At 39.7% G+C, this 26,639-nt stretch overlaps 1 long non-coding RNA gene across 2 annotated transcripts in view; it reads right to left on the reverse strand.

The window, feature by feature from the left end:
- Positions 1–16,221, reverse strand: part of LOC139159583 (uncharacterized) — a 61,628-nt gene extending 45,407 nt beyond the window's left edge. Inside the window, exons 1-3 of one of the 2 annotated variants that reach the window (XR_011557812.1) lie at positions 16,136–16,221; positions 10,957–11,080; positions 6,948–7,093 (exon numbers count right to left, since the gene is read on the reverse strand). This is a non-coding gene — a long non-coding RNA (uncharacterized lncRNA). Of the gene's footprint in view, positions 1–6,947; positions 7,094–10,956; positions 11,081–13,947; positions 14,029–16,135 lie in introns of those variants that run through there. The other variant, XR_011557813.1, reaches the window with a different exon arrangement.
- Between the last annotated feature and the right edge of the window lie 10,418 nt (positions 16,222–26,639).

A 26,639-nucleotide genomic window follows, 5' to 3' on the forward strand; every position in this document is an offset into this window, starting at 1 on the left:
CAAATATTTTAAAAAAAAACATTAAAGAGACAGTCATCTGTCACTCATCCATTACTGCTGGCATACTACTGGCTGGAGCAGAGTGTTTTTACTCAGTAGTCCCAGGCCTGATGGCAAAGCCGTGTTTTTAAAGCTTTTTGAAAAGTCAGGAGGGTGGGAGCAGTGAGAATCTCTGGGAGGAGTTGATTCCATAGGACCGGAGCAGCCACAGAGAATGCCCTTCCCCGTGGTCCCGCCAACCGGCACTGCTTGGTTGATGGGACCTGGAGAAGGCCAACTCCGTGGGATCTAATTGTTCTCTGGGACATGTGAGGCAGAAGACAGCCCCGTAACTAATCTGGTGGTAAGCCATGTAGGGCTTTATAGGTAATAACCAATACTTTAAATTGCGTTCGTCAACCTATCAGAGGCCAATGAGGTTCGCAGAGTGATGGAGATATACGGGTATATTTTTATGACCACAATTGAACCCAAAATTTCTGCTGCTAAGTGAGACATCTGTTAAGTGAGTTTTGCCCTGTTTAACCACCTTTCTTGCCACGGCTGTTAAGAGAATCATTGCATTTGTTAAGTGAGCAGTATGCTTGCTAAGTGGCTTCCCCATTGACTTTGCTTGTTCAGAAGGTTGCAAAAGGTGATCACATGACCCTGGGACATTGCAATCATCATCAATATGAGCCAGTTGCCGAGCGTCTGAACTTTGATCATGTGACCAGTGGGAATGCCGCAAGAGTTGTTAAGTGTGAAAAATAAGTCACTTTTCCAACTGCTAAAATAGAGGTTTTTGTAGAATTTTACCAAGATTTATATAAGAAAAGAAGAGTTCAGGAATGGGAGGGACAGACCTCCACTCAATTAAATAAGAATGAGTCAAATAAGATGGGAGCTGAGATATTAGAGAAGGAAATAATGGAAGTAATACAAGGTTTAAAATGTTAAAAATCACGAGGTACAGATGGACTAAGCAGAATATTATAAAGAACTGAAAGAGATATTAGTACCACATATGTATAGATTGTTTAATAACATACTGAAGGGAGGTAAGATACCAGAATCAGAGAAGGAAGCGGAAATTATAACAATTTTAAAACCAAATAAGGACCCTAAAGAAGTTAGCTCGTATAGACCAATCTCACTACTTAATCAAGATTACAAAATTTTTACAAAAATTTCAGCAAAGAGATTAGATGAAATCTTACCTAAAATAATTGACAGGGACCAGTATGGTTTCATAAAGGGGAGACAGATTACACACCCAATCAGAAATATATTAAATATAATGGATAGAAAGGAACAGAAAAAGTGGGGTATAATTAAATTGGATGTATATAAAGACTTTTCCAACTGCTGTTTTAACTGTGAACAGTCACTAAACAAACTGTTGTAAGTTAAGGACTACCTCTTTTGCAGATGATGAAATTGGAATAGCATAAAGGGAGTGGGGTTGTTACCTGTGGTTTTTGGGGTTTTTTTGCTTTATGAAGAACATCCTTTTCTTTGCTTGCTTTCTCGCCGTAACTTCAATATTTAATAAAGTCAAGCCTTTGGGGACATGTAGCAATAGCTAAGGAGTGGAGTTTTGTTTTGTTACGGTTCAGGAGACAGATGCAGCTCTGTTACATTTGCTGGAAGTCGCTGCTTGTCCAACAGAGTGTGTGGTGGGAAAGAATGCTGTCCAACAACAGCAGCAGACTAATTCCTACATTGCCTCAGCTGATTTAGGTTGACGTAGGTCAGCCAAAAGTCTGCGTGGTGGAGATTGTATTTTTCTTTTGCTTGATCTCAAAAGCCAGCCAAGCAGACGTGTGAGGAAACATCAAGTGCCTTTGTGCTGAATCAGCCTTTGGCATGCTTCTTTCCATTGGGAGGTCCCACCTTTTCCTTCCCTCCCCCACCACCAAAAAAAGAGGACAACTAGATGGCAAGGAATTGTGCCAAACCACTTTCCCATGAGCAGAAGCACTTGAGGTATACTCATGGAAGAGTCGGGACCCCGGTAAAGCTGGCCCTGCAATTAAGCGGAGCAAAGCCAACATTTTTAGAAAGATGATTTGGGTTGCTTTGAGAAGGCAGCTGGTCTTTAGTTATTAGATTCACAACTGTTGTACTTGCAGTGCTGGGGAGATATGTCTGTAGGGTCTTTTCTCAGGTGCCAAAATATTGTATAACATGGTGTGATGGTGTTCTGGCGGGCTCTCTGGTAGACTCCTCCCAAAAATTCGCAGGTACAAATTTCAGACACACACACGTTTGAAAATTCAAAACAATGTTCTTTATAATGAAAATTCACTTAAACCAAGCCCTCTTTTGGTATAGCAAAGAGCACTCGTCTCCAAACAAACTGGTAATTTGTACAAGTCCCTTATCAGTTCTGTGATACTTAGCTTGCAGCTTTGAGGCAATTCACAGTCCTTCTTCTTTCACAAAGTGAAAGACACTTTGCCCTGGTTTAGTTTCAAAGCGGGGAAAAATCAGCACACAAACGGTCAAAGTCAGTAAAGCAGTCACGAAACACAACGATCAGATAATCCTTCACAATGGCCAAACCCACAGGCTGCTATTTATAGCAGCCTCACTAATTACCACAGCCCCACCCAACCACAGGTGGCCTCATTTTCTTTGATAATAATCTCTCAGTTGTTGTTGCCTATGCATCGCTCTCCGCATGCGTGGCTGTATCATTAACTCTTGTTCTGAATCCAAGGAGGAGCTAGATAATTGATCTCCTTCTGAGCTGTCTGCCACACTCTCTCCTCCCTGTCACTCATGTCTTCTTGGTCAGAGGAGCCTTCATCAGCAGATTCCACCGGGGGCAAAACAGGCCTGCATCATGTGGATGTCTCCCCCACATCACAGTCCTTGGGGCAGGAGCTGGGCCAGAGCTAACCACAACAGATGGGAATAAACAATCCTGCCTCTGGCACTGGAAATGGCTTGGGCCAACACCGACTAGGGAGTTCCTTTCTCTGTAGTCCAAGAGTTACATATTTCTTTACATTTATTCCTAAAGTTAGAACAAGGGGACAGGAATTCCATCATACATTTTGCTTACCAGATATAAATAGACACACAAACACATTTTTGCTGATAATGAAAAGGAAGGGAACCAATGTGGCGCAGCAGGAGAGTGCTGTTCTGCAGGCCACTAAAGCTGACTGTAGATCTGTTTGTCAGCGATTCAAATCTCATCACTGGCTCAAGGTTGACTCAGCCTTCCATCCTTCCAAGGTGGGTAAAATGAGGACCCGGATTGTGGGGGCAATATGCTGGCTCTGTTAAAAAGTGTTATTGCTAACATGTTGTAAGCCGCCCTGAGTCTAAGGAGAAGGGTGGCATAAAAAATTCAAATACATAAATAAATAGATCTATTTTGAGCTTATTTGCTCTCGTCAGCCAGCCATAGCCTTACTGGTATTTAAACCTGCAGCCTCTGCCTTGTAAGGCAGTGGCCTTAGCCTCTAGACTACTGGCTCTCCTCCTATCAGCTTGTTTTGGTATGTATGTATGGCCATCGGAGCATGAGTATTTCTGATATTATTGACAAGCTCTGATGCTAAGGAGTTCTACTCCCCGCTCCCAACCTGAAAAGAAATCTGATCCAAATGCAAAAGACAAGCAGAGGTGTTTCAGTTTCACTTTTGTTTTCACAGCAGCAAGCAGCTTTACTACAGAACAGTTGAGCTAAGCCAAGCACAGATTCCTTCCTCTCTCCTTCTTGCTTACACAGCAAATACTGTTTGTGTTTCCAAACACCCTTCAACTCTCTCACACACTAACAGGATGCTAGCCAGATGAATACCAATGGATGCTGCACTAGCCATTTGGTCTTGCACATCTGGGCTGCCGAAGCCGTTGACCTTGAGTAGGCTGTAAACAAGTCCATAATGCCTGCCTCTTCTAGGCAGGTAGTGATGAGAAAATTCCTCCCTAGTAATATTTAAAACTTCAAACTAGGTACTCACTAGTACACCCCCACCCACCCCAATTAACCCCCTCCCCAGTTACTATAACAGCTGAGGCAAGCAGTTGAGGAAAAGCAGAGGCTGATACATCTCTTTGTGGGAAAACCAACCAGAAGCCAATGTCAAAGTAGTAACTACTAAGTCATAAATTACAATTTACGACAGTTCATCTTTTAAGAATCCACCCACAGTAGATGTGCACAAAATATTTAATCCTGGAGATAGAACATTCTTCCTTTGGGTCATACTCTTTTGGGACCTTAACCTATCTGGGAAAATCACAACTCCTTTTTTAAAAAAAAATTACTTCCAGGAAAAAATACGAGGCTGTTCCTGGAATTGTGCCGTTCAAAGGAAGAATATAACATCCCATCTCTGGAATGAAGCCATTTGCATATATTTTAAGCCCTAACACAAAAAGTTATATAGATTTAAAGCACCATATTCCCATATTCAGGAACAGTGAGACTGTTCTGAACCCAGTATTTATCCATCTGATTGGCTTGTAGAAATAGCTAAAATTCTTTTAAAATCTTTTCCAGTTCTTAGCAACCTTATGGAACAGAAGAGGCTTGAGTACCTCTGTTTTTAAAAATCTTATATTCTTTCTCTTTTGGCAAATCTCATTCACTGAAAAATGATGTCTATGTACGTCAACAGATTTGTTTAAATGTTAGTAATAAACTAATAAGTAGTAAAATTATTTATAGTTCATTAGTCTCAACCAACAATCTATAGCCAGCCCACTCTTCTAACTCAATATGCCAATTTCTAAAATAAACTTTAGTACAAAACTATTACTACATTCGATGCCATCATAAAACATGTTCCTTGGGCCAATAGTAGTTTTATTTTGAAGAATTTTATTATTATTTTATTTTTAAGAATTCATTTACATTCACTCCTTTACATAACAGTTCCATAGGTAGCAAGGATATTGCTACTGAAGGGAGCGGTGGGAATCGTATGATGGGATGTTTACAAGTAACTGAAGCTATAGTCAAATCTCAGATTATGTTAGTGGATACACTGGAATGTTAGTATCCAGGATTTTCTAGAAAGCAATATTTTCATGATATTCTTTACTGCATTGTTCCTGAGTGTCTAATACCTCAACTTATATGGCCAATTTTATGCTTCTTTGTGTTGATCCAGCTGCCACAGCCATCAGCATTACAATTCTGGAACAGCTTGAAAGTTGTATATAAGACAGAAGTGAGTCAAAATTGTTATTCTAGAACAATCACACAGATGGTGTGACATTGCTCTAGAGTAGCTTCCTATTGGCCCTTATAAATAGAGCATGACAACAACCTGGTCTTAACAATTATTATTATTGCGGTTGGTCATGCATCCAGCCAGATGTTTAGACTGAATTTGGTGCTTTTAGACATCTGTCAAGTCCTTCCCAAGGATCTGGAACAGGCAGATGTTGTTGTTTAATAACATTAAAAGTATTGTCACAGGATGTAAGCTGTTCCAAATAAAGCTGCCTTTTGCAATTGAGTGATGGAGATTTTGTCAATGCTGATGGTGTCCAGTTGTTTTGGGATTATATCCAAGGAAGCTATTACTATTGATATTATCTTTACTTTCTCTTGACACAGTTGTTCTAATTCTGTTTTGGCAGGTCCTTTGCATTTTTTTATTTATTCCAGTTCTTTCTCTTATATTGTATTTATTCCAACTACTACCATGGCTGCTATCCAGACTTTTTTTGTTCTTTTTATCAACAATTTATTAAATTTGGGATGTTATGTGGCAGGTGTTTATCTATTTAATTCCAAAGCCCAAGTTCATTCAAGCATCATCATTTTCTATTGTTTTGTCTGTTTTATGGTCCCACCTATTCCTGTTTGCAGGCTAATGGCATTTCTTACAGATATTCTAATGCACTATTGTTGTTATTTTGTCATATTGTAATTTGTGTGATCTTCTTGCAGCACCTAATTAGGTGGTCACTATTTCTTCAACTTCTTGCAGAACTTGCATTTGATGGTATGTTACTATCATTAGAGTCAGCTGAGGATTTCTTATGGGTTCTTATGATGTGGTTGGTTTTTAAATGTTGTAAGCCCCCTGGAATCACATATGTATGAGTTGGGCAGCTACATAAATTTGTTTAATAAATAATTTTTTTAAATGCTATCTTCTCGGTCCTAACTTTGTTACTCTTAAGGCTTGATCTCATGCAGTCAGAATTAGATGGTGGTGGTGGTTATTATTGTATTTTTATTATACATCAATCTAGATTTCTCTGCTTCGTTTTCAGCTTCTGCCTTTAAAGTGAAACTTAAGGGGCAATGAGGTTCTTTTAGGAAATTTAGAACGATATCAGAAATTATTTCTCTTGGTTCATTCCCTTTTAATCCAAAACCATTGAACTTATCAAAGTAGTTCTCTTTCATTAGGTTCAGAGTGACTCCGTTAATAACATGCATTTCCATGTATTTTGGATGCTGGTTTCTTTAATTATAAACAAACAAACATAATAATAATAATACTAACAATTCCCAATCAAAGCCTAACCCACTTCCCACCCACCTCCTGCAGTCATGTATGGCCAACTGGCTTTGAACCAGAAGTGGTTTTCCTCTATGGAGAATTTCAAACATTTATGCATAACATGGATCGCCAGCAAATGCCTCCAATCCTCCAGTTGCTTTTACATTAATGAACATCTGCTAATGTTTCTTGTGAGTTCAAGGACTTTGTGGGGAGGCTGGAAATGAGGGACTTAATTCCTCATTATATTACAAGAAGAAAACCGGGGGAGATGCAACTTTTGAACGGTACAACCTTGATTTCATCCATTCCCTTGTGGGTCAGTGTCTGTTATACTTCCTTCCATAGGAAGTATGCTTTTAATACTATCCCCCTGAAAGAAAAGAAACCCATGTAGTGTTTTAATTCCTTTGCTAACAAGGTATGTGAACGTTAATGTACGTGTGGCTCACAGCTGTGAGTTTCTAGCTCAACACTCACCTTGCTCTGAATCTTCTGAAGTAGGTTAGAAACATCAGGAAACTGCCATCTTTGTGTCAGTCTATTTATAATGAAATCCCGCTGCCTCCCATTGGTTCCTGCTGTACTAATTAACAGAATCCGATTCAATTCACTCAAGGGAACTTCTGTAAAAAAGGAACAAAACCAAAATTGAAACTTGCTTCATACAAAGTCATTTTTCAATCACTGAATTAGCACGCTTCCTCTGGCCTTCCTATGTGAACCAAACAATTGGGATACCCAATGGGGGGGGGGGTCCTTTCATGTCACCATGGGAGTTGGAGCAAAGGACAGGAGCTCACCCTGAACCATAGCAGCACTGGAGTCTTGCATGCACACTTGTCGACCCAGTGTCCTAACCACACCACCCATCTAACAGTAGAATATAAATATTAACCCAAGCCAGAAAAAATGACTGCAAAATAATTTCAATTCAATTCAATTCATTAGATTTGTATGCCGCCCCTCTCCGAAGACTCGGGGTGGCTCACAACAACAATAAAAACAGTATGACAATGGATCAAATCTAATAATAAAATTACATTAAAAAACCCCAATAATTTAAAAACCATACAACACATACATACCAAACATAAAATATAAGAAAGCCTGGGAGAGATGTCTTAATTCCCCCATGCCTGGTGATATAGGTGGGTCTTGAGTAACTTGCAAAAGACAAGGAGGGTGGGGGCCGTTCTAATCTCCGGGGGGGAGTTGATTCCAGAGGGCCGGGGCCGCCACAGAGAAGGCTCTTCCCCTGGGGCCCGCCAAACGACATTGTTTAGTCAACGGGACCTGGAGAAAGCCAACTCTGTGGGACATTATCGACCGCTGGGATTCATGCGGTAGAAGACAAGATAGCAATCCAATGACAAAGCAAATCAAGAGCCACGATGGTTAGAATGCAGTACTGTAGGCTACTCCTGCTGATCACCAACTGCCAGTACTTTGGCACTTCAGGTCTCACAGGCTCAAGGCTGACTCAGCCTTCCATGCAGGAGTGGGTTCTAACTTCGCTTCCTATGTGGATGTGCCTCTTGGGCATATGTGCGCTTAAGTCATGCTTAAGCGGGCACATTCACATTAATCTTCTTACTACTCTTTTCTTGCTCTATTTTTCTATTCGTCCTCCTCTTGTATTTCTTTCCCTTCTTTCTAAATCCTTTTCCCTTTCTTTCTCTCTCCTTCCCCAATCACACATGCTATATAAGTAAACTATAATTGCTAGAATGTACATTATATATATTCCCTTTACTTTTCTGTACCGTTTTTAATGTATATAACCAATAAACATATTTTTACAGAGAAGAAGAAAAATTAAAAAAATTAAAATTAAAAAACAAAATCAAAAAAAGATGGCGGTGCCCGGCACCAACCGGGTCCATGATGTCACTGTGATATCACCAATGGGTCACTACCAGGTTGGGCAAACCTTTCCAAACTGGGAGGAATCCACCCATGCTTCCATCCTTCTGAGGTGGGTAAAATGAGGACTCAGATTTTTGGAGGCAATATGCTGACTCTGTAAACCGCTTACAGAAGGCTCTAAAGCTTTGTGAAGTGGTATAAGCATCTAAGTGCTATTGCGATTGCTAAACACATCACAAATCAGAGTGGTGGATGGGGTTCGTCTTAGCTACTACTATTTCCTGTACACTCAGGAACAAAACCAATCCAAGAACACTCCAGGTGAATGTTCTAACAAAAGTGGTGCAGTTAAATTAGTAAGAAATAGGCAATGAACCAGTGGTGGTTTGCTACTGGTGTGGTAGGCCAGTGTTTCCCAACCTTGGCAACTTGAAGATATCTGGACTTCAACTCCCAGAATTCCCCAGCCAGCGAATGCTGGCTGGGGAATTCTGGGAGTTGAAGTCCAGATATCTTCAAGTTGCCAAGGTTGGGAAAGACTGTGGTAGGCAACTCTGCACCGGAAGCAGCCGCCAGATGGTGCAATTTGCGCACGACCTCTCCAGTGCCAGTCCTTCAAGTGCCACCATCTTTTATTCTTGAAATTTTGGTCTTTTTTTCTTCTGTGCATGCACAGAAGCAAAATCACACTGAGGACGCACACACGTGCGAATCCTCATGCTTGCGCGTCCAGCCCATTGATAGCAGCAAGTAAGAAGAATTCGCCCCTGCAGTGAACTCGGGAAACTACATTCCAGCACAGGGAAGGATACATTCACGATCAATTTACACACACGGATCTGATTCTATGTATATAAAGTTTTTGAGATGACAATCAATATGAAGTGATGATAGGAGCTGGGTTTTGTAGATATTAAACTTCTCAGCCATTATTTAACTCTATTATGATACGGAAATTAACAGCTGACAGATGCTTGAAATTCCATTAAATCCTGAACTTTTACGTTCAATGATCTATTGCTAAACTTCACCGGGTAAGCAAAATATTTATGGTGACAAACTTTCTTATTCTCATACTGTCTCTTTTTGCAGCTGGGATGTTTCCTCAAATAAGCTATTCCATTCTTGTAGTATTTCTAGTGAGGAGGGAAGCCTGGGATGAATTTCCTTCCAAATTTTAAATAGTTAAGGACTGGATAGTTCGGAAATGAATCCAAATGTGTACAAAGGTGTCCCAATTGAACGACTGCCAGCTGAAATTCTCAAGGCTGGAAACAAAGACAATCCTTCTCTTATCAATGTGTTCCGCTGTTGCATCTATGTTTTCTAGCTCAGGAGATACTTAGGGAGGGAAGTTGAAGATGAGACAAGCTATCTATCAACTTTCCCAGACTGCTACACAGGTACTGAAGTGATATTTAGCTCTAGTTAGTATTTAGCGTTCTAACACAAGCCACAATAGATATGCTCCAGAGTAAACTTTAGTAACTTAGTAATTTCCTGTTGGGATACAGTGCCAATCAACCCAGTCAGTATAACCACTTTTCATCAGGGATGGGAGTGATAACCCAACAGATACTAAATTTGGGAAGACCAATATAAATACATTTTCCTACTGTCCCTCAGATTGAGAAATATATTCATAGGCTTGGCTTTAGTGATATTGTAGGCAAAGATTCACAAGACCTGACATAAAAATGTAAGAGCTGCGAAGAGTACATTAAGCATTTAATTACTAGTGGTCATTATAGCCCATGGAACTGAAAATATACTTCAGTAATGTAAAAGCCATTTTATGCTATAAAATTGATCTGTCAGTTATGTAACTTAAGGCTACATTGACTGAGTCATCCAAGTTCATTGTTGTCCCAACTGAGAGACAGAGACAGACAGACAGAAAGACAGACAGACCGGCCTATCACCTATCTATATTTTACATAGTACAAAGCGTTGCAGTTTGAATCAGAGTTCATAAGTAAACAATCCTTAGATTTTTCCCCAAGAAAGAATCTGGTCTGATGTAGAGTAAATCAACTTTTCTGAATTCCAACTTGATTACAAAATCTTTTTTGTCAATTGTGGCAGCAGCAATGCAGATAGGTTTTCTCTTGGGGGTCAAGAATTCATCTGCTACAAAAGCATTAACAGTACACACTTGGGGAGAAATTACAAATTTGATGCATCTTATAATTGTAGCCCCATGACAGCTTTGTAAATAAAAGATACCCAGTTGTGTTGAAATAGTGAATTGGTTTCATAAAGTGGAAGTGAAAGAGAGGACTTAATATAAAGGGAATTTATTAATGCAATGAGGTGCATTTATTCAGTGAGTTGGGCGAAACGCTTTCGTGCGTTACAAGTGAAGCCGTAGGTGGCATGACTTCAGGAACCAAGAAACAGTTTATGTCACAAGTCCCTCTTAATGTGCAATTAAGAGGCAGAAATTATTTCTACCACATTTACTGGTACCAATCAATAAAGGCATAAAGTATTCTTAGGTGATAAGATAAATAAATAGCCTGCCTTTTTTTTTTAATGGCTGCAAAAGGAATTGATGCCACAGATACCATGGTTTGCGTTGCCATTTAGCAAACTTGGAGGAGAAGCACTTGATGCTTACCCGCTGTCCTTGCAATCATCTTCTCCATGTGGCATGAATAATGCAGTTGAAATCTCCTGAAGAATTTGTTTTGTAGGGCAAGTAGGTAGAATTGGGCATAACAGTAGCTGTCAATTTTTGAAGCCTATAACAAATGCAGAATTTTACCATCATTTTTCAAATTGTTCAAAACGTAACAATCTATTCAATTGGCATCAAAAAATACCCATCTCAGAGAGAAACTGCTGGGATTCACTCAGTATTAAATAACAACATTCGGACATAGGTGAGTTCCTGCTGGTTTTAACCGGTTCTTTAGAACCATTAATAATCCTGTGATGATGTCACGGAGCTGGTTCTATTGGTGTCTCTGAGGGCATTGCTATCTTGGATTTTGCATCTGCGGTATGCACAGAAGCAATTTTTTTATTGCTGCGGGCACACGCAAAACACATACCCACCCACGGCATGACCTTGAACAAACCGGCAGCAACAGGATCCAGAAACCACCTTTGCATTCATCCTTTAGTCTAAATATAGTACAGTGATCCCTCCTTTTTCACAGGGGATGCGTTCCAAGACCACCCGTGAAAAATGAATTTCCGTGAAGTAGAGGAAATATATTTTTTAATGTATTTAACAAGTGTTTGGACTTTTAAGACTCACCCTTTGCATTAAACAGTCATTCTATAATGTTTCTCAGCTGGAACTACATGTGATATCCCACCAGTTTCTTTAATAGAGTATAGTAGTACTGTAGAAGAATTTTATGAATTTTTAATTGATTTAAATTTTTTAATGGGTTTAATGGATTTAAGTTCGCTTTGTAAATCCGTGAAGTAGCAAATCAGTGAAAGATGAACCGCGAAGTAGCGAGGGATTACTATACAGTGGTACCTCGACATACGAGTTTAATTCATTCCAGACCCGAGCTCGTAAATCGATCAACTCACATCTCGAACGAATGCCTTTAGACTTTGTGCTGAGATAACCAGAAGCAAGGATTCTTCCGCCACCTAGTGGAAGCTCGGCTTGTATCCCGAATTTGAGCTCGGGTGTCGAACAGAAATTTCACTCACGTCGTGGCTCGTAACTTGGAATACTCGCATGTGGAGCAGCTCGTATCTAGAGGTACTACTGTATTCCAAATCTGGCCACTTCCAGTGAAGTTGTCCTTCAGTGTTCATAAAACCTAATCACTGCAACAAAGTTAGAAGCTACCAGACTGGGAAAGAATATCCTAAATATTAAATATCCCATACTTTTTTTAAAGAGACAGAAAAATTCTAACTTTTTTAAATAGAATCTTCTAAATGTCCAAGTAAACAATTATAACAATCTGATGGTTATTAGTTGTGATGGTTATGAGGACAAAGTTGTCTGCTGTATTTGATTTATTTAATGAGCAATTAAACAACAGCAAGAAATGCAATTATATGGCAAAATTGTAATTATTTTAGAACAGTTTAATAAGCTTTTCCTCCCAGATCTAAGGGATTGCTGACTGAGTGCATGAATCTTCTTCTACATTTTAAACTCACATTTACTTCTTTCTTTAATTCTGTATTATTTCTTCCTTTAATTTAATTTTATATTATTTTAGTGTTGTAGCCTAGGAAGTGACTTAAGCATAACTTCCCCTGCCCACTGCACCTGATATCCACATCAGGGAAGGGCAGATATTCACATAGAATAAATTAAATTGAGAAATAGTTACTAAAATTGAAATAAAAATACAGTGTTCCCTCAATTTTCACGGGGGTTGCGTTCTGAGACTGCCCGCGGAAGTTGAATTTCTGCGAAGTAGCGATGCGGAAGTAAAAACACTATTTTTGGCTATGAACAGTATCACAAGCCATTCCTTAACACTTTAAACACCTAAATTGCAATTTCCCATTCCCTTAGCAACCATTTAGATTATTACACACCATGTTTCTTTATTAAAGTTTATTTTAAAATATTTATTAAAGGTGGACGAAAGTTTGGTGATGACATATGACGTCATGGGGCAGGTATTTTTTAATTAATATTTTTGAAAAACCATGGTATAGACTTTTCGCGAAGTTCGAAGCCACGAAAATCGAGGGAACACTGTATACAGTACAATAGCATCAAAGAAGATGAAGATTCGATTGAATTGTATGTCACTTTACCCTGCTGCCTTCCTTTTTTGTTCATTTTATTTTCAAAATATCTAAATCATCTTTCCATTAGAAGGAACCCTATGACAATTTTATATAAAATTAGAAAAAAGGCAAATAGACATTAAAGAAAACGGGCTTGTTAGAAGATGAAATGGTGTGTTATCCTTAAAATAGTTTGTGATTTTCCAGTCTGAAGGCGTCTCTAGATAAAAGTCTAAATAAATTTTTTGAAAAAGGTGGTGAATTTATTTTGCATTCTATAATATTTGCCATTTTTAACCCAAGTTCATTGCATCTGCTTTTATCATGTATTCAAAATGGTTATCAATATAATATTAATACTGATTTAACTTTAACTCTAAGTTTTGCATCTATTAATTTTTAATGTTTTATTTACCAGTAATTTTTTAAAGCATTTTGAGTATCAAAAAAGATGAACTATGAATGAAATACAATTTAAAAATCTATTTTAAAATCAGCACAAAAAATGTTTTGTATAATAATTTACATTTGTATCACCCATTATTATTATTATTTTTACAAGTAATGTTTTTTTAACCACATGCCCTTTTCAATAGCATTTTCTGTATATTTATTTTTATGTGAAAGTTCTCCATATTTTTTCTCCGCAGTTTTTTAAAATTAATATTTAAGTTTTTTTCTTTTAAAAACAACATATAAAAAACATATACAAAATACACAAACATAATAACATAACGTAATAGTGATAGTCAAAATGAAAATAGCAATATTGTAAAGTGTAAATGTTTAGGAAAATATTGACCTTATTTTATGGAATATAAGACACAATGGAGTATAAGATGCACCTTAGTTTTTGGAGAGGAAATGGGGGGAAGGATCTGCCTACCAGATATTCATCTGACTTGCATCCTTAGTCTGCTCAGCTTCAGCACATTATTTATCCCCTGGTTAGGGCTTAAAAAAAAACCTTATTCAGAGAGAGTAACAATGAAAGAGCTTGCAAGCCGGCAAGAGTTGGGAACACGGTTAGCACTTCATTAGGGCTGGAAAGAAACATTCAGAGTAATCAGAGCAAAACCTGCAAAGACTTAGGGCTTGGAAAACATTCTTTGCAGAGAGTAACAATGAAAGTGCCTACAAGGTAAGAGCTGGGAAGATCAAGTTAGGGCTGGAAAAAAAAGTTTCGAAAAAAGCTACATTCAGAATATAAGACGCACCTGAATTTTAAGCCTCTTTTAAGGAGGAAAAAGGTGTGTTTTATACTTTGAAAAATATAGTATTTACTTATAAAGGAAGTACATAGGAAGCAAAGAGGCAAGAGTCATTACAATTTCTTCATTAGTAAACCTGGTTTATAACAAAATGTGATATTTAATTTTGTTATTTAGCCACTTATACCATTTGTCCCATGCTTCCTAAAAGTCCATATCTTCTTTTACATGTATCACCATTGTTAGTTTGCACATCTCAGTAGGTTTTGTATGCAGGTTTGTTTGCATTTTTTATATTGCAGAAGTCAATTTTTTTTTTTAGAAACAATGGATCATTGCTTTTTGGATTATGTATTCATTCAAATATTTGTGGAACTATGCATTGGATGGGTTCATATTAAAAATAATCACATAAATCTCCCTCATCTTCTGACAAATTGGACACATGACTTCACTGCAGGAGTCTACCTTGAATTTATCATATGATGAATTTATTAATTTCCCTCCTTTGTTATTTTTACTCAAGGTGGAGAACATATCTAAATTTCATTCCTGCTCCTTTTTTTCCTCACAACAATCCCATGAGGTGGCTTGCACAGAGAGAGAATGTGGCCCATGGTGAACCAACTGGCCTTCTCGCATAAAATGGAACTAGAACATGCAACCTCATATTTTCTAGCCTGGTGCCTTACCTACTGTTCTGTTGAGCTCTCTGGCAGAATCCTCTGAAAATTCAGATACAAATTTCAGACACACACGAGTTTGAAAATTCAAAACAATGTTCTTTATAACGAAAATTCATTTAAACTAAGCCCTCTTTTTGTATAGCAAAGAGCACTCCTCTCCAAACAAACTGGTAATTGGTACAAGTCCCTTATCAGTTCTGAGATACTTAGCTTGCAGCTGTGAGTCCTTCTTCTTTCACAAAATGAAGCACCCTTTGCTCTGCTTTAGTTTCAAAGCGGGGAAAAAGCAACACTCCAAGGTCGAAGTCAGCAAGGCAGGCACGAAACACAATGATCAGATAATCCTCCACAATGGCCAAACCCACACGCTGCTCTTTATAACAGCCTCACTAATTACCACAGCCCCACCCAACCACAGGTGGCCTCATTTTCTTTGATAATAATCTCTCAGTTGTTGCTGCCTATGCATCGCTCTCCGCATGCGTGGCTGTATCATTAACTCTTGTTCTGAATCCAAGGAGGAGAGAGATAATTGATCTCCTTCTGAGCTGTCTGCCACACTCTCCTCCTCCCTGTCACTCATGTCTTCTTGGTCAGAGGAGCCCTCACCAGCAGATTCCACCGGGAGCAAAACAGACCTTCGGCATGTGGATGTCTCCCCCACATCCACAGTCCTTGGGGCAGGAGCTGGGCCAGAGCTAACCACAACACCTACTAAACCAAAATAACTATGCAGTCATTTTCAACCCATGATGTAGGTAGGTATTCTTTGAATACTAATGACTAGCAAGTAATGAAATATTTTAATTGGTTGATCCCCTGAGTGTATTACTAGCACTGGATTTGAAGACTTTGAGGCTTAAATTCTCTACCATTTATTTACCCACTCACTTGAAAGTAAACCCCACTGAAATTTGTGGGAATAACATACAAGCATGTTAATGCACAGGGTGGATAAGACAAAACTGGCAAATCCAGGGCCCTTCAAATAGAGTTGAACTAAAACACCAAAAGATCCACCAACATGACTGAAGGCCCCACAAGTTTTCATTCCCGCATTAATAGAACGACAATTCTATGTCAAGAAAGCAATATTTTAAATATTTTCCCCCTTTCAGCTTCCAGGAAAGCAATTATCTCCTTTCCTCTTCTTGCTGTCAAACTGTGAGTTACTTACTTGCTTAATTTATTGTAACAACTGGCACCACCTGTATGATCCCATGGAAAGACAGTGATGGAAGAGACTGTGATATTGTCTTCGTCTTTTAGTTTAAATATATGGAGAAAAGGGATGTTCAAGCAAGCATCTTCAAGCAAGCTACTTAGTGCCACCTTGTGGAGTGATCTTACTTAACCTTTCTGGAAGCCATGTAAATGCATTGTGACGCCTCAGATAGTACCAAACTGATACAGTTCTCAATTCTGCTAACTGGAGAAAGTTTTAAGAATTGCATTAGCCAACTCCAATTCTTCACCTAGCCATGAAGTGTTCAGCCAATAATAAGCAAGATCAACTTTCATAAATAATTGCTGGCTATTAAATTATTCCAATTATATCTGCAGTTTAATATTACAACTAATGAATAATCTTGAAGTGCTTTCTAAAAAGAAACACTCTGAATTTTTTTTGCAGTTTATTGTTTAGAGACTCACTAGTGTGGAAGATACTGTTCCATGGGACTAAGATTTGACATATGGATGCCTGAAAGGGACAACCTATGCAGTGATTAAATATCTTTAAATGAACATTTAAATCTTTAAATGACAATATCTTGCCTTAGTAGTGTACCATGACTATTTTTCAAACAAATCTCTGGGTTGATGCTGTGAACTGACCAGTCTACAAAAAAGTACTGTGCACAGTAGGATTTAGGAGCAATACAAGAGCAATAATAAAATTGAAATCTACCATATTTTTGGACTATAAGACATTCCAAATATAAGACACAACTAGCTTTTGGGGAGGAAAAGGGGGAAATGCCTCTGCCTCCCAGCAATTTGCCTCCTTGCAGCAAACAGCCTGGTCAATTTCACCACAGTCTGAATTAGCATGAGCAGCTGATTGGCAGTTTGATCGGCTACCTGGAATACTGATGATCAGCTGCTCCAGGCTACAGGGATCGCTGCCACCTATCGCCATCTCTGTGTGTCCCATTTTTGGCTTCCATGTGCCCCATTTTTGGCCTCCATGCATTTTTGGCCTTCTGTGCATCCTGTTTTCACCCCATTCCTTAGCAAGATTCAAGAATGGAAGAAAATCCCCATCCATCTAGCCCTTGGTTTGGTTCCCCGCCATTGCCACCTATCGTCACCGAATGGGACTCATGGAAAATGAGATGTATGGGGACTGAAAATGGGGCACGCACAGGCGGTGATAGGCAGCAGGGATCCCCGCAGCCTTGATCAGCTGATCATCGGTATTTTGGGAGGCAGATCCAACCACCAATCAGCTACTTGTGCTAAATCAGGCTGTGCTGAAGCTGACCTGGCTGTTTGCTATTTCCTGCAATGAAGCAAATTACTGGGAGGCAGAGGCCAAAGGGTGGAGGGGTGGGCAGGGCTTTGGCAACATTCACTCAATAAGACACACAGACAATTCCACTCACTTTGGGAAGGGGGAGTGCGTCTTATAGTCCAAAAATACGATATTTGTTTCAAGTCAAGGCAGGCCTTACCAGTTATGTGCAGGGTTGGCAACAGACAAACCTGGGAGGAAAATGAGTTCCGGAAGTGTGGTCTGAGCCTCGAAGCACTGCACCCTTCGCAGCTCCAGAAATATATTTATTTATTTATTTTATTTATTTATTTATTTATTAGATTTGTATGCCACTCCTCTCCGTAGACTCTGGGCGGCTCACAGCAATAATAAAACAATGTACAACAAATCTAATATTTAAAAGTAACTAGAAACCCCTTATTTAAAAAGCAAGACATACACACAAATATAGCATGCATAAACTATATAGGCCTGGGGGAGATGTCTCAATTCCCCCATGCCTGATGGCAGAGGTGGGTTTTAAGGAGTTTACGAAAGGCAAGGAGGGTGGGGGAAATCCTAATCTCCGGGGGGAGCTGGTTCCAGAGGATTGGGGCCGCCACAGAGAAGGCTCTTCTCCTGGGTCCCGCCAGACGACATTGTTTAGTCGACGGGACCCAGAGAAAGCCAACTCTGTGGGACCTAACTGGTCGCTGGGATTTGTGCGGCAGAAGGCAGTCCCGGAGATATTCTGGTCCGATGCCATATTATCAGTCCATCTCTGCCTAGACAAGGAAAAGTTGCTGAGATCAGCCAATTGGCAGCCCTTTTAACTAAGTTTGTTGAACTGTTCTGTAAATCACATCCTGGATTCCTGGTGGCTTATGTGTGACTCAATGAGAAACAAAAGCGGGCAACCGCCAAAAGGGATGGAAGGATGGGGATTTTCTTCCATTCCTGAATCTTGCTAAGGAGCCACTTTTGTGGAAAACTCTGTCACGCTGAGGTAAAAGCGCAGGTGTGAAACACCAGCCCTGCTCCACGGCACTTGGCAGGTGTGCAAGAGTGACCTCTTCCCTTGCTGGTGTCTGCGAAAACCCACAGTTCCCATCATCCACATGGTGTGTCATTTCCCATGAGCTCCTGCCATCTGCTGTGATTTATTGAAAATGGGCAATGATTAATAGCTTAGTCAATGCCGAATGAAGCCATTTTCTTTCATTTACCTGCTCTCTGACCTCCCCCTGCAGCCCCAGACAGGAGCTGGGGAAGTGTATTAATCATGCACTTAAAAATATTTAGGAAAGGAGATTGGCTTGCAGCCCAATCCTTTTTTTTTTTAATGGACTCATTTTTTACAGAGGGTGTGTGTGTGTACAATTTGCCAGGCACAACAAATAGCGTTTTTAGAATGCAAACAAGTCACTGGAGCTGGTTCTTGCTTGCCAGCCTAAACCCAACTCAATCCAGGGCCTTTTTTTCTACCATAGAGTGTACAGGGACAAACCAGGAGAAACTGATGGAATAACAGAAAGGAAGAGAGAGCTGCTGAGAGAGTGGCTTGACAATGAGATGGGCAGCATATAAATTTAATAAATAAATAAAATAAATGCTGGGAACATTAATGATGGAAGGTGTTAATGCTATGTGCATAACTAGTTGGATGTTACAATATGTAAAGCAAACCAGCAATGTATGTTTACAGGATTTAGTACATTGTTGCTTTAAGAGCTGGTGATGCAGCAAACCATAAGACGGAGCCAGCAGCAGCTCTCTTGGGGGGAGAATTGTTGTAAGAACTACTGTGTGTAGTAAGAACTATGTGTTCTCATGTTGGTTTGTATATGTATATGTATTGAGAAGATTGATTGATGCATTTGTGAATGACTGGATTGTTACTAATGTTACAATATTTGGTAAATGTAAATCAGTGTTTTTCAACCAGTGTGCCGCGAGACATGGTCAGGTGTGCCGCGAAGCTCAGAGAGAAAGAAAGCAAGAGAGAAAGAAAGCAAGAGAGAGAGAGAAAGAAAGAAAGAGAGAGAAAGAGAGAGAGAGAGAACAAGAGAGAGAGAAAGAAAGGAAGAGAGAGAGAAAGAGAACAAGAGAAAGCAAGAGAGAGAGAAAGAGAGAGAGAGAGAGAGAAAGAAAGCGAGAGAGAGAGAGAAAGAGAGAGAGATCAAGAGAGAAAAAGACATAGAGGGAGGTAGGGTGGGAGAGAGAAAGAGCAAAAAAGAGAGGAAGGAAGGGAAAGAAAGAGAGTTGGAGAGAGAGAGAAAGAAAGAGGAAGGAAGGGAGAGAAAGAGGGAGGGAGAAATAAATAGAGTGAAGGGAAGGAAGAGAGAGAGAGAGAGAATATTTTTGTCCCAACTTTTTTTAGCCCCCCCCCCCCCCCCCGGGTTTCATAAATGTAAAAAATGTGCCACGGCTCAAAAAATCACTGATGTAAATAATATTTATATACTTAAGCTATCTGCTCTTGTTACATGTAGTACTACTCATATCTCTGGGTTTTTAGCTGGATATCTTCTACACCCACATGGTCCTCTGTATATTCTTTGTAACTTAAGAGCACTGCTTACTCTTTATCATCTTAACATTGATAACTGGAAATGCATGGGATGGCTTAAAACAAGAATTTAAGCTGAGATTAATTGTAGCAAAGAATAGTTGAAGTTGCAATGAATACTTTGGTTCACAATGCAATATACAAAATGGGGAATCCAAAATTATATTATTGTTCTACCTGCCAAGTAGAAACCAGACCTTATGGTTGAGATCAAGGATCCCAATAACCTAAGAATGTCCAAAATGAACACTAGAAAACAGCAGATAGTGTAATGCAGTGTGTTGGCAGCTTTTGTAATTGGAGTATAATTATTCTTTTTTCTTTCACCTATGCTTTTTAAGACTATCCACTTCTTAAATTACAATAATGATCATGATTGTGAATCATGATGAAGGTATAAAGTGTCTTTGGCAGCAATACTATGCATACTTCTCTAGGGATAAATATTCTTGAATTCCAAGCAAACACATAAAGGAGTGAGTTCAATCTTGATCCATCATTATCAATCCTGGTGGAATTGGGAAGAGAGAGAAATGTCTTTTGAGTACAGAAATAAATATTCAGCTTCAGCATTTATATTTTACTCATTCACACATTCATTTATTTTACACCACCTGACCCCCCCCCCCCCCAAAAAAAACATATTTTCTAGAAAATAAGTCTTACTTTCCAAGTTAGCTGTCGGGAGAATCAACATTTGAAAAATCAAGCTTTCATATTACACAACAATCTTCCCCAATTTGTTTATGAGAGTTGTAGTCTAATGCATCTCGATGATAATAGATTGAAAAATCAGCAGCCAGTAAATAGTATATTAGGTTGTCTTGAGCCCTTGTGGAAACTGTGTCAAAAAATGAGCCAAACCAGTAGATATCACTGAGGAGAATATATAATTTCCTCTCATGTTGTTACATACAATCTTCCAACATCAACAGGAAATTCATCACATGATGAATGGTTTAATGTGGTCATTTCTTTCCTCTTTAAAATTTATGCCCTGGAGATTATTCCACACTTTATAGAATACTCTCCAGGGTATAAATGGTTGTTTGCACCCTAGACTCTTTAAACGGCAGCTCCCTATCTCTAATTGTTGGAATGTGTTGCTCTTGACAGCATAATTAACTGTGTTCATGATGAATTTTTAGCCACACATGACTATCAAAGCTAGGCCTAATCTTTCACCCAACATCAAAGTAGTGAATATTCAAAAAGCTGGTTTTACCTATTATAGATAACAGTTTTGCACACTAATTGAAGCATAATTAAAAATAAGTCAGGGCAAACGTAATTATGCAGCATTGCATAGCAATATGAGAATTTTCATAATTAAACTATCAGTGTCTTAATCCAGAAGGTTTCTAAACATGTTCAGATGAATTTAAAGCAATTACAGCAACTCTATGATAGACTGTCCAGTAGAGGCCAATATCTTTCAGCCATTCATCCCCCAGTTTGTCACTTATCTGGTTACATAAATTGCAGATGCAGATACAGAAAGCTTTCCTTATGGGTTTTTTTTTCTTTGCCCTGCCACTCTGATTTCAGGGGGCTTCCTGTCTGATGAGTGACAGCCGCCATGTAGGGTGGTATATGTGAGTTGAGAGGGGATGAAGGGGTGTTTGATGCGCATCAAAATGATGCAGCATAGACCCACATTGTTCCTAAGTGACCCTACAAGTTAAAAAAATATCCAGTATCAAAATCCTTTGATTATATTAAATTTAATGGAATCAAAGGATTTTGATAAGTTAAATAAATAAGTTAAATGAATGTTCTTAAATCAGCAAATCATTATCCATGTTTCCTTTGATATAGTTAAAGACAGATCCAAATTCTTTAAAAGAAAAAAAAGATGAATAAAAGACTAGCTATATTTAGAGACCTGCTCCTTTTTACAGACTTTTTCCCCCCACTGAAATCAATGAGGTTTATCTGGGCTTAAATTTTTGCCCTGTTGGACATGATTCTTTGGTCCTTTATTTCTACTAGATCCAGTTTGGTGCCAACAGCCACTATGTAATACTTTATTATTCCAGTGTAATTTGGGGGCAAGGGAGCACAGACTGTAGGGTGAGACTAAGATGTATTTGTGTCAGAAACACGGAATGACTGACAGCATAACCCAAAGGTAACTTTGCCAATATATTTTACTTTCTGGTTTAAAAATGGTAAAACTGTTCATCAATTATGCATATGCATTCTGTCTTTATTAGTTTGATTGATAGCCCATCTTTCTGCTCCAGGGCGCTCTCCAGCTCCTTCAAATGGCCATACATAATCCTGCCGTTTCCGTTATTGCCATCTGTGATATTTCAAAAGGAGCTAGAGGTTGATGGATCAATGTTTGGCTCCCCTTGAAACATCGCAAGTAAAGTAATATAGCAGGAGAACGTTTATCACAGATCCCGTTCATAATCCCATGATTTCACTGGATATACTGGGTTGATGCCTCCTCTCTAAAATAGTCCTTGACATACCACTGTGCATTTAGTGACCGTTCAAAGTTACAACGACACTGAAAAATCTGACTTCTGACCAGGGGTGGGCTACTTCCCAGACGGAATGACGCAGTGGGGTAGCAAAAATGGAGCTCCACCCCAGAGCACTCAATTTGCACTGAAAGATGTTGGGAAAAAAATGCATAAGCCACGCCCACAGTGTGGTAGTAAAAACTTTGGTAGCCCATCATTATCACACTTACGACTGTTGCAGAATTCCCATGGTCGTGTGTTCAAAATTCAGATGCTTGGCTAGTGATTCATATTTATGACGGTTCCAGTATTCTGAAGTCATGTGATCACTTTTGGCAGCCTTCTGACAAGCCAAGTCAAGGGGGGAACCCGATTTGCTTAACAAATGCAGTTAAACGCAATTTAACAATTGCAGTGATTCACTTAACAATTCTGGCACGCGTTTGCTCCCCCGCAGAGCATTCCAGTAGGGTCACAAATGGCTGCCCTTTACTGACCAGATGACATTTTTTGAAAGGGAACAAGAAATCTTCCTGGGTTGGTCTTTGTGTTTCCTTAGGAATATTTATGTGTGTGTGTGTGTGTGTGTGTGTGTGTGTGTGTGTTTGTTTGTTTATTGGATTTGTATGCCGCCCCTCTCCGCAGACTCGGGGCGGCTAACAGCAATAATAAAACAGCATATAACAATAATCCAATACTAAAAACAGTTAAAAACCCATTATTATAAGAATCAATCATACATACAGACATACCATGCATAAAATTGTAAAGGCCTAGGGGGAAAGTGTATCTCAATTCCCCCATGCCTGGCGGCAGAGGTGGGTTTTAAGCAGCTTACGAAAGGCAAGGAGGGTGGGGGCAATTCTAATCTCTGGGGGGAGTTGGTTCCAGAGGGCCGGGGCCGCCACAGAGAAGGCTCTTCCCCTGGGCCACGCCATGCGACATTGTTTAGTTGACAGGACCCGGAGAAGACCCACTCTGTGGGACCTAACTGGTCGCTGGGATTCATGCAGCAGAAGGCGGTCCCTGAGGTAATCTGGTCTGGTGCCATGAAGGGCTTTATAGGTCATAACCAACACTTTGAATTGTGACCGGAAACTGATCGACAACCAATGCAGACTGCGGAGTGTTGGTGTGACATGGGCATATTTGGGAAAGCCCATGATTGCTCTCGCAGCTGCATTCTGCACTCTGCTATAGCATAAGACAAAATGTGCCTTGTCTTATGCTATAGCAGTGGTTTCAAACTCAAAGCCCGTGGGCCACATCTGCCCCATGGGGTGTTTAAATCTGGCCCACAGGGCCACCCTGGAAACTGTGAAGGACTGGCGCATGATGCCTCTGCCAGGAAAAACAGAACTCAGGAGGGCCATGCACAGCCATCCTGAGCTCCGTTTTTGCTGGGAGAGCGCTGCTGTAGGCCGTCACAGCCGAAAACAGAGCCTAGGAGGAGTGCCGCTGACATGAGTGATGTCAAGCTGACCCCGCCCACCCCAGGCACATCCACCTGACTCCCTGAGGTCAAACACAACTCTGATGTGGCCCTCAATGGAATCGAGCTTCACCCCCGCTGTGCTTTGAAAGGCTTTGAAAGATTTCCATAAATAGGCATGACGGAAGCTGATGAATCAGGAAGACAAATTTAATCACCAGAGTGCAATAAACAGCATGGATACTTCTCAGTGTTTATTTTGTTAATGTAGCAGATGATCTGGTTTTCCAACCTCCATATGCTACTCGAAGAATGACACCAACCCAAAAAAGGAAACACTGCTGTGCCAAGCAGCAAGAAACACACCTGCTCCAAGGTAGCATTGGGACAGCCCGCAAGGCGCTTCAGGATGACCTAGAAAACTGAACAGAACCAAATCAGCTCCCCAGGGGCAAAACCCCAGGCGGGCCCATGACAAATTGGCTTCTGGGAACTGTGTTGAGGTTGAACGTGGAAGATTCAGGTGACAATCCCGATTTGCTTATACATTGGTTCCTCTGTCTTTTCCTGCACATAAAACCTATGCAACTAGAAACAATGAAATGTGATGTAGAAAGAATTTTAAAAGGTAAAATCACTGCAAAGAGAAGCAAATGCCTGAGATATTATTTCCTTACACCGTTTCATTTATTTTGCAATATTTACATATTCTCTATCAACCATCCTGGCTTCCAGAATCATAAAGTACAGAGAAAAGAAAACAGATGGTACAGTGGTACCTCTCCTTAAGAACTTAATTCGTTCCGTGACCAGGTTCTTAAGTAGAAACGTTCTTACGTAGAAGCAATTTTTCCCATAGTAATCAATGTAAAAGAAAATAATGTGTGCAAACCCATTAGGAAAGAAATAAAAGCTAGGAATTTGAGTGGGAGGAGGAAGAGGAAGAAGAAGAAGAGGAGGACAGAGCGAAGGGAGCATTTCTTTCCTCTGGGCGCTGGCAGAGGCTTATTCCCTGTCCAAGCACCCAGAGAAAGGAAAATGCTTTGTTTGCTCTGGACTGCCAAAGCCTCCTTAAGCACCACCAAAAAGCTTCTCTGGCAGCCCAGATGGTTGGGATTAAAGGGGGAATGGCAGGAAACTGGCCAGGTCTTCATGACGCTCTCAAATTTCCTGGGAAATTTTTCCGGGCTCAGGTTCTTAAGTAGAAAATGGTTCTTAAGTAGAGGTAAAAAAATCCTGAACACCCAGTTCTTATCTAGAAAAGTTCTTAAGTAGAGGCGTTCTTAAGTAGAGGTACCACTGTATTTGTTATTTATGTTAAATAATATGAGGTGTGGCGGGATGGCACAGTGGTTGGAGTGCCGCACTGCAGACTACTTCAGTAACTGCTAGCTGTAGATCAGCACATCAAATCTCATCACCGGCTCAAGGTTGACTCAGTCTTCCATCCTTCCGAGGTGGGTAAAATGAGGAGCCAGATTGTTGGGGGCAACATGCTGACTCTGTATACCGCTTAGAGAGGGCTGTAAAGGTACTAAAGTCTAAATGCTATTGCTATTACTATATCAACTTCTGTGTTAGGACACTGAATTATTTCAGAGCAAATACAGGTAGTCCTCGACTTACAGCAGTACATTTAGTGACCGTTTAAAGTGACAATGGCACTGAAAAAAGGGACATGACCATTTTTCAGACTTACAACTTGCAACATCCCCATGATCACATGATGAAAGTTCAGATGCTTGGCAACTGACTCATTTTTATGACGGTTGCAGTGTCCTGGGGTCATGTGATCACTTTTTGCATCCTTCTGACAAACAAAGTCAATAGGAAAGCTAGATTCCCTTAACAGCCGTGTTATTAACTTAACAACTGCAGGAATTCAGTTAACAATTGTGACCAGACAGGTTGTAAAATGGGGCAAAACTCACTTAACAAATATCTACCTTAGCAACAGAGATTTGGGGCTTAATTGCAGTCATAACTCGAGGACTACCTGTAATATGCTGAACTACTGTATAATTCTACTATCTCAAGAAGTGCCAAGTCTGTGAAAGATGTACTGTATTCATAGGCATGTAACACAAAGAAAAATAATTTTATGTATGAGACTAAAAAAAGGTTGCTTTTCTGAAAATGTTACCGCAACCAATGCTTTGTTTTCAATTAACTTACCCAATTTCCTGCAGCGCACAACTAGTGTAACAGATTCACAACCAGAATGAAGAAGAATTGCCCTCTGTATTTATTATTGGAAGAAATCAGTTCACTTTTTCTACAGAACAACATCAAGCTCTTCAGGAAAGTATAAGGTTTTATTTTAACTGCAGTCCTATTCCACATCACATCTACCTTATTGTTGCTGCTTATTCTGAGATCTGATTGATGTGTCTTTTGGGAGGGGCCAATTCTGCAGATGGGTAACAACCACAAGTAGGAAGAAAAAATATAAAACAAACCCTTTGCCAGATTTCTCAACAGGTGGAGCTCTTTGGGTAGAGAGATGTGAACGGTTTAGTGCAACCCAATGTTTGTTTGTTTGTTTGTTTGTTTGTTTGTTTGTTTACTTACTTACTTACTTACTTACTTACTTACTTACTTACTTACTTACTTACTTACTTACTTACTTACTTATTTGGATTTGTATGCCACCCCTCTCCAGAGACTCGGGGCGGCTAACAGCAATAATAAAACAGCATATAATAATAATCCAATACTAAAAACAGTTAA

Source organism: Erythrolamprus reginae, chromosome 1 (genome assembly GCF_031021105.1).
Source record: "Erythrolamprus reginae isolate rEryReg1 chromosome 1, rEryReg1.hap1, whole genome shotgun sequence".
Classification (NCBI taxonomy): domain Eukaryota; kingdom Metazoa; phylum Chordata; class Lepidosauria; order Squamata; family Dipsadidae; genus Erythrolamprus; species Erythrolamprus reginae.